The sequence below is a fragment of the Vidua chalybeata genome, chromosome 2 (assembly GCF_026979565.1).
Source record: "Vidua chalybeata isolate OUT-0048 chromosome 2, bVidCha1 merged haplotype, whole genome shotgun sequence".
In the NCBI taxonomy this organism is placed as follows: Eukaryota; Metazoa; Chordata; class Aves; order Passeriformes; family Viduidae; genus Vidua; species Vidua chalybeata.
This window is the reverse complement of record NC_071531.1, coordinates 65,268,859-65,278,549: the sequence shown is the minus strand read 5'-3', so window position 1 is coordinate 65,278,549 and position 9,691 is coordinate 65,268,859.

Sequence of the window (9,691 nt, the reverse complement as noted above, 5' to 3'; positions counted from 1 at the left end):
CCTTACAGTCTCATATTAACACACAGATTTAGTTTTCTCTAACTATTATTTACTGTTTTATTACTTCACGTAACACCAGTCCCTTCTGAACTATGTAGGATACTGCTTGTTTGTGTAATAGAAAAGCAAGGAGGCTCTGCAATTTCTAATGCACTAAGGACAAAGAGTAGCTCAGGGCCATGAGTAGTGTGGATGGGTTAAACAACAAAACTAAAGGCCAATTATACTTTGGATTTCATAGAACCATAGAAAGGCTTGAGTTGGAAGGGACCTTTGAAATCATCTCATTCCAATCTCCCTGCCATGGGAACACATTCCACTGGACCAGGTTGCTCCAAGCCCCATCCAGCCTGGCCTTGAATGCTTCCAGGGATGGGACAGCTACAGCTTCTCTGGACAGCTTATGCTAGAGCCTCACCACTCTCTGGGAAATGAGTTTCTAACCTAAAATTCTCCTCTTTTATTTAAAACCATTGTCCCTGATCTCCCCTGGATTTCCATGGGTTTCTCTGCCACAGCTTCAATTTCTGCTTGCTTTTGGGTACAGCTACTCAGAATTCATTGTTTCATATGGAAAAAGTAAATAGTTTTGCCAAAGTAATATAACTTGATTATAATGGAAGTGAAGAAAGACTGCTGTTTGGAAAAGACTAACTCTTTCAATTGGATGCTTCATTTTTGAAACATGAGCTCATGATGTCATATGTTTCTGTTTTTCTTTTATGAATGATGAAGGATTTTGCTGGCAGAAAAATGTACATGAGTTTTAAATTCAACATATGATTTCACTCTGTCTCCCTCAAAAACATACAGTTATTGATGTAAAAGACAAATCAAAGGGTCAGGTGCCTTTACTGGATGCCACCTGCATGAAGCTTTCTAGGAATATAGCCAGGCTTCTCCAGCCATGCAGTAAGCTCTCTCTTGTTTTCCACATGCAGATGTGTCACAGCAAACCTAAGCCAGAACAGCCCAAACTGCATGATGCTATAAATGGTTTCCTGTGAAGAACAATACCTAATCAGTTTTTATGTTGCAGTTTGAGTGTGGTGGCAGGCTAGTCTTCTCTGTGATCTTTTGACAAAAGAAATAGCTCAAAAAATCAAGTTAATACCAGAAAATCCCCAAATTACCTAATTTTGTTATGCCATGTACCATGACACTATAAATACGAATTTTTCACTATGAGAATGAATTCTTCACTATGGGGTTGGAAGTAGATGATCTTTAAGGTCCCTTCCAACCTAAATCATTCTATGATTCTATGTGTCAAATGGAATAAAAATAATTATGCTTCTGTATTTAATTTCTTATTCTGCTGTTCACAGGTCTCCCATATTCTGCTTTTGCAGGTGAACTTTTGTAATAGACCTTTTAAGCACAAAAGGCTTGTGCTGAAGCAAGGAAGACTATACTGAATGATGGGAATGTCACCTAGTAATGACCAGTTTTATATCAGTACTGAACTGCCAGTCTAAAAGCCACAAGGGAGTGTTTTTGTTTTGGGGAACATGTGTTAACTTAACCAAACTGTTCAGAGGGTGGGAAATACAGGTGGACTAGCTGTGGCTTCCAAGTTGAGAAGTATGCAGGAGTCCTTTTCATGTAGCCTATGGAAAAAAAAAAAAACCATGAATGGCTGTAGTGGACCAATATCTTGCTTCTCATCAGGACCCATCCCACTACTGTCTCTCATGAGCAGACCCAACAGTACGATGCAATGTGAGCTCTGCCTCAGTTTGGCACATTTATAATAATGTATTTATTTTTCCAGTGGAAAAATATTATAATAACCATGTGGTTGTGGTTTTGTGTGTGTGAAACACTTCTCCATTATATGGCAGCTGGGGACATGGTTTAGTGGTGAACACAGTGGTGCTGGTTTAAGGAGTACTCAATAAACTTAGAGGTTTTTTTCCAACCTTAATGACTCTATGATTAGTGTTTTCCTTATCCTCAGGCCTTTTTTCAAATAAACACCAGTAGGCTGCTGATCAGTTCCCTCCTTTGGGGAAGGCATGCTTTTGTGGTGAAGAGGCTTAACAAGGGCTCACAACACAAGAATTTCTGTGTCCCCAGGCTAATAAATCGCTTGCTTTGCTCTTCACCTTGGCTCCCCAGGCCTTTGGCCATCTACCTTCTCCACATGGTAGTGTAAAGATAAAATCCATTTGTGATTGAATCGTTTGGATACTGTTGGCACTTGGGGCAAAATTAATAGTACAGAAATAGAAAAATGCATCTTCTAGAGTATTTTCTCTGGTCTCCAACCCTCCTCATATAATTAACCAACCACTGTGTCTTTCCTTGGGTCAGTTCAACATCCCAAGCTGCTGCTCATCTGGTGCTCAGCAGTTCTCTACAGGGCCCTGCAACTTCTCTCCCCAGCTAGCAGCTTTTAATGGGTAAATCATCACTCTCTTCTAGCGCAATTCCTCCCTTCCCTGCAATGTTCCTGGTGATGCCTGAAGAATAAGACCCAACTAACATCCTCTTCCAGGGCCTTCCCCACTCTATCTGCTCATATGAGGAAGCTGTGCTCAATTTAGCCTTCTTTTGCTATTCAATTATATGTTATTTATATAGAGAGAGATTCTCTGATTATCTCTCTATAACCTTTATTACCTAATTCAAGTTCAAGTTTATAAGTTATACTAAAAATCCACAGAAGTCATAGCTATGTCTGTACAAATACAGCCGTGCAGTCATGTCCAAGGTGTTTGTAGTTCTGATACGAGATAAAGTGTTTTACAGTGTTAGGTTAAAATGATTTAGCTGGGTTCAAAGGGACTGGCATCAACCAGTCCATGCTCATGGTAGTAGAGCTACACTGGTTGAAACCTGCTTATGAGCTTCAATTCCATTATTTTTTTAATATTTTAAACTGCCTTTTGCTCTATTCCCAAATGATCTTCCCACTAAATAGAAGGTCAGGATGTACCAGTTTGGTGACTATAAAGGAACTAGAGGTCATTATGGCTTCTTCTGAATTGTCAAAACCCACTTTATCTTTTTTTGTTCCCTTTCTCATGACTTATGGCAATACACATGGTCTCAGTAGCCTAACTTCAGGGGCTGCAACTTTCCCAGTAAGCCAAACAGGGTCAGAGCATGGTCATGTGGTTGTCAAGACCTTAACACAACAATTGCTATTCATACAAAGCAACCTGAAATGCCTATTCACAGATCTGAGCACATGCTCCAGAGTAAATTCCTTCTGAGTGGAAACCTTGAAGCAAAATTTTGCTCAAATGCAAAAAGAAAAAAAAAATTCTTTATACAACAAAGAGAAATCTCTCTTGAAATTTATAGAATCACAGAATGGTTTGGATTTGAAGTGACCTTAGAGCTCATCCAATTCCACCCCACACCTTCCAGTACATCAGGTTGCTCCAAGCCCCATCCAGCCCAGCCTTGAACACTTCCAGGGATGGGGCAGCCACAACTTCTCTGGGCAACCTGTGCCAGGGCCTCACCACCCTCAAAGGGAAGAATTTCTTCCTAATATCCAATCTAAATCTACCTGCCTTCAGCTTAAAGCTTAATCCGTCTTCACGTCACTGGGTTGTTTTAGGGTTTAAACGGTTAACTTCACATCTTAGCTGGTCTTCCTCATCCTTTTATAGCTGATCATAAATACAGTGCAATGAATTCCATGTATTAGATAACATTTATAGGGTATCTTAGATGTTAACAGTATTTTATAGATTGCATGTAAGACATACTCCCTGTCTAGGACACTTTGAAATCTAAAGTAGTCAAGTTTAACACATGGCAGGGCATGTGAAAATATTTCATCACAAGGATTATGTGAGGTTACCAGTGATTAGAAAAGAGGAGTACTGACTGGAGAGCTGAATTTTAAGCAGCGTTTTGAAGAAAGGAGGGTATTTCACAGATGAACACAGAGAAAGGGCAAAGACGCAAGACCAAGAATTTGAAGAGATAAAAAAAGAAATTAGATAAGAAGATAGAGATAAGCCAGTGCACTGTGAAATAATAGTTTGGATCTTGGTCCTGGGTGGAAGAACTCCAATTATGAAGGCTGGGGAGTAGCACAGGTAGAAAAGAAGAGGTCTTAGGACAGCTGTGATTATAACTTCACCTGTGTAATTGAATACTGTGTGATTTCTTGGCCTTCAAGAGGGAAGTGTGGGAATGAAAGAAAAGCATGAGTGGTATGCTGCACCAAGGACAGAAAAGGAGGAAAAAGAGTGAGAGATCTGTGAATCAACACAAGGTGGAGAGGTGGGATCTGGAAGGAAAATGTGTTCCCTTCTGGGAACAAGAAGTGTGTTTGAAATGCAGGTCTTGGTAGTGAGAGCTCCCTTGTATTGAGATAGAGAGGGAAGAGAGGTCAAAACTCAGTGCCAAGGTAAAGCACCATGGCTGGATGGCAGGAGAAGCATGGATAAAATACTTCAGGAGAGAAGATGGATAGAAGGAAACATGGAGGACCAAAATCATGGTCCAGCCCAACAACAATACACAGAATAAGATTAGAGAAAGAGCAGCCCTTGCAGAAAGGTTTGTGGGAAAATGTTCAGGGACACCTTCTTCAACTTTGTTCTGTCAAAGATATTGTTCATTCTGTCTTCTCCAATGTAGAGAAGCCAATTGCTCCTGCCTGGATGTGGGCATTGTTGCTTATCATAGAATCATGGAATGGGTTGGGTTGGAAGGGGCATTAATGATCATTTAGTCCAACTCCCTGCCACGGACGGGGACACCTTGCATTAGATCAGGTGTATTTAGAAAACCACAAGTCTGTGCTTTTCCATTCTGTGCCTTACCCTTGATAAAATTCCCCTTCAGATAAATCTACACCTTGCAGAAACCTTGATGGCTTCTGTTGAGCATGACCGTTGCTTCCCTGTGCTCCCCTGTGCTGACCTGTCTGCCCCTTGCTTTATTCTTTGACTGTGAGTCAAGCAGACCCTCCAGTTGACTTTCAGGGTGCTGCAATGATGCAGGAAAGCCATGTCCTGGTGTAGGTTTTCCACCCTGGCAGTTGCCACAGAATGGGTTATCATCCTCTTGGCAGGACTGGTGGAGTTCTCTCCCTTGGGTATAGTAATATGTGCCAAAAAGAACACTCCGCCTTTATGTTGCAAATTTGTATAAGAACATGAGTTAAAAATTATCATCATGATGTCAATCCAGGAGCTGGTTTGGGGCACCTAGCTGGACACAGGATCTGAGAAATCTCCTGATTTAGCAATATAAATGCAGAGAGAATGAGCTGTCTCCAGCAGCACCAACATAACAGAAGAGAGCTACCAGCAACTGATGAGTGGGGAGGTGGGTGGATTAAAGACAAAAATAAAGAAATCTTAAAAATTCAGGAAGACAGCTTATTTTTTTTCCCCTTGTTTATTTTTATGCCTGTGCTTGGTGCAACAATTCCCAGGAAAAAAATGAGGGTAGAAAAAACAACAGCCTTTCACAAGCCAAAATTTGATTATTAGTAGAAAAGCAAACTCCTCTAACAGCAGCTGCTGTTTTATGTGTTGGCCCTAAAGCACACAGTATTATGAAACTTGGAATAAAGTTTAGCAACTGCAGTGTGAGAAACAACACTCACTTTTAAAATTTCAAAGGATTATTAAACATTAATACAACAAAAGATTGAATAAGGAAAAATACAGCACTGGGAGCATTGAACTAAACCGCCATGTGCTCATCCACAAAATGGATGCTTTAATTTTTATACCTTTGGTGTTGCATCAGGTAACCCTAGCCCCTCCCAAAGTCTGCCAGTTAACTCTTCTTCGCTGTACAGTTGTGGAGACCACTTTTTTGCAGTTTGATTGAAGGTCAGGTGTGGAGGCTGGAAAACCGGCCGAGGACAAGTTTGCCATACTCCCTTGGAGAATCAACCAGTAAGCCATAACCTCCGTGGTTATGGTGAGCAAAAGGATTTCCTCCAGAATACTTTGTTACCCTGTGTTGATTCTTTGTACCCCATTGGTCCTTCCCCTTTGTTCCGCCCCCATGCCTTCATCCCATTCATTCCAGTGTTCTGCCCTGTCCCTCACTATTCCTATATAAACCCCTGTTCTCCTGCCTGTTCGGCTCTTTGTCCCTGGACCACCTTCAAGGAAGAAGCTCAATAAAGGCTCTCCTTGGAGGTCCAAAACGAAGACCTTATCTCATCTTCTTCATCGCCTGCATCCTAAAGGAGCTGAAATCACCTGGCGAGAGTGCAGATGTGGCTGTGCCCTCAGTATGTCCTTCTAAGGACACTTCTTCCGGAAGGTCGCAGCACTCTGATCATTGCCCTCCACCATGACAGTCAGGTGTTGCCACGCCGCACCCTCTAGTAACAAGCCTGCCCTCCCCCCAAATGCTCCCGCTACCAAGGCCGTCCAGTGGCAGCAATACGAGGGGAAGGGGAAAGGGGACCATGGGAGAACATATCACAATAACATAACTATACATCAATAAAATTCTCTTAACATACACATAGTATTTATGTCTTAATTGCAAGAGCCAACCATCTCATTACCTATCTGTAACAGCAGTAATCCAGTTAATTTTTTAAATGTGTGCACTTACATCTTGTTTATAAGATGTCCCTGAGCACCTGCAATATTACAAAAATGTATTGTCATGACAAGGAGATTAGAGGAGATTGTTTGCTTGGGGTAGTGGTGATTAATTACAGTTTGATTTACAGTCTAGAAAGTAAGTTAAGCATATTAACACTTTGGTTGAGAGGTCTTCAGCTAGTCCAAGCTGACCTCAGCCATGTGAAGACTAAACTCTGGTCTGCCTTTTTGTTCTTGGTTTTAATAAAAATCAAGTAATTTAAAAAAACCTTGTAATTTGTTTACCTTTTTGCACTATGGTTTTTGACATTATTTATACTGTGTTTTATTTGATTATGTTACCCAAACCATGTAAATTGTCTGGAATTGAACTTGAGTATTTATAAAAAATCTGGTATTTACCTTAAAAGCTTTTAACTCAGGAAGTCAGAATGAAATATGATAAATAACAGGGTCTGAGTCAGATTAAAGTCATGGGACCTCGGACCAGATTACCAGTTGGATATTTTTAAAATTTTATTTTATTTTATTTTATTTTATTTTATTTTATTTTATTTTATTTTATTTTATTTTATTTTATTTTATTTTATTTTATTTTATTTTAAAGAAGAACTTCTGACTTTGCTGCAATTGCTAAATGGCTGTCAGATCCTGGGCAAGCCACAAAAGATGTGATTCCTCACACATGACTGTATATTTGTGTTGATGTCTATACCTGATTAAGTCATCCATGACTGCCTTTACAGTCAGTAGAAAGGAGGCACTTTCTTGCTGTGGTTCATCTGATTTCTTTTAGACATGGCTTTCCCAAGAAGGTGAATTGCACCCCAAGAGTGTCTTCCCTTGGGTTGCAAGGAGAGCCTGGAGTGACTCAAATCGAAGGATGCTTTTGATCCCAACCTTGTGCATGCCTCTGTTTCCCCTTCTTTAAAATGGACCCACCTTCCCACCAGGAAAATATTGGTTGATGTCTTTGAATGCCAGGAGTAACTTGCTCCTCACAACTGGTGGTTTCACTGTCAAGGCTGTGGGGTGGTCAAAAGTGGTATGGAATGTGTTAGACAAAGTTATGTATGAGTTTATTTGTGGTAGTGCTTAAGAAGCCAGAAGGATGAAATATGAGGCCATAGAGTTTTACATCTAAGTGGTTCTAGTGGTATTGGAACTCTGATTTCATAAAAAGGTTTGGGGCAGAAGGGACTTCAAAGATCATCCAGTTCCAACCCCCTGCCATGAGGGTGCCACCTTCCACTAGACCAGGTTGCTCCAAGCCCCGACTAACCTGGCCTTGAACATTTCCAGGGATGGGGCAGCCACAGCTACTCTGGGCAACCTTTGCCAGGGCCTCACCACCCTCACAGTCAAGAATGTCTTTCAAATATCCAATCTAATCCTGCCCTCTGTCAGTTAGAAGCTGTTTCCACTTTAATAATCTCAAATGGGAATGGAGATACATTTAAGAAGCCACATTTTCCATGTTACCTTCAATAAGAATGTTCTCAGGTTTCCCCAGATAATCTATTCTACTGTGCTTATATTTTTTGAGCAGCAGATATAGAAATTACAATCAAATGTCAGGCAATGGACTATCTGCAGTTCAGTACTGATAACTTGTTTTCTATACTGTTTCCCAGGACAATTTGCTGGCTTCTTTTTGAACCATTTAAAGCCTTTCTTCCACAGAGTAGGACATACCAAGACTTGATAGCACTATTTATATTGGCCAAATTTCTCTGTTAAACTGACAGATTAAAATGTGGATTAACCATGGGTAAATCCTAGAGAGAGCCTACATGAAGGGTAGAAGAAGGACTTTTGAGCTGGGCATGTACTGACAGGGCAAGGGGAAATGGCTTGAAACTGAAAGAGAGTGGATTTAAATTGGAAGAAATTCTTGGTTGTGAGGGTGGTGAGGTCCTGACACAGGTTGCCCAGAGAAGCTGTGGCTGCACCAATCCCTGGAAATGTTCAAGGCCAGGTTGGACAGGTCTTGGAGCAACCTGGTCTAGTGGAAGGTGTCCCTCCCCATGGCAGGGGGTGGAACTGGATGATCTTTGAGGTCCATTTCAACACAAACCATTCTATGATTATTAAATCAAACTCACACATGAGTCGGGAACCTGCCTGGCTGCAAGGTGATAATTCCATCATGAGGCTTTGAATCATATCCTACTAGTACCCACTGAAGTTAGGGGGCCTGGTGGTGGTGGTGTGAAATACTGTAATTTTTTCTGTTTCCAGCAAAAAGTCTCTTCATTGTGATACCAAAAAGGTAAAGTCAATACAAGCTAAGTCCATGCAGATGAGAATCATCTCCAGAATCCATGTGAAGTGCTGATCAGAATAAAATGATGACAAATAATTTAAAAAGTTTATTTGATGCTGACTTGTAGAGTGCTCATAAAAAAAAAGAAGAAAAAAAAGTTCAGATACTGCTGTGCTAATTGACTCCCCAAGTATAGATATTTTCAGTTCAGTCAGAGAGAAAAGGAGAGAGATTTTACCAGGCTAAGCCTGGGAAAAAGTCCAAGAGGAATGTAAGTAATTATTATCTCTCTTTCTGTTCATATTGTTTATAGATATGTTCTGCCACTGTGTGCTATTCATAGTGTACCAATGGTGTGAAAGGTTTTCACTTTGAGACCAATCATTTTTCACCTTAGCGATCCTGGTTATAAAAGAGGAACGCTACTTGTTAATAAAGTTTCATTCTTTGTCTTCTGAACTTGGAGCCATTTTCATTCCCATCCCTGTTTCAACAGCAATATCCAGGAATTTCCCTTCTTGCAACACCAATTCATGACTAAGACTTCTTTCCCAACTTTGCTGTAAGGGACTAAGTGAAAACAATATTATCTGTTAGGGCAGTAATTGTTTGCACCAGGGCTTTGTTGGTTTTTTTCCTAGAACATGAAGGTGATCAGATTATGAGTGGGAAAAAATTATGTAAGTAAATAAAGTACAAATACACATTCTCCCAAAATATCCCCAGGTTCAGAATTGCTATCTGTTCCTCTTGAAGATTTGGAGAGGGTACTAAAAGGACACATCTGCAGCATGTCCAGTCTGCTGTTGGTAATACCTTCTTCTGTTGCTCAGGGGATCTTGATTTCTTTTATTGAACTTCATAACAAAGACCC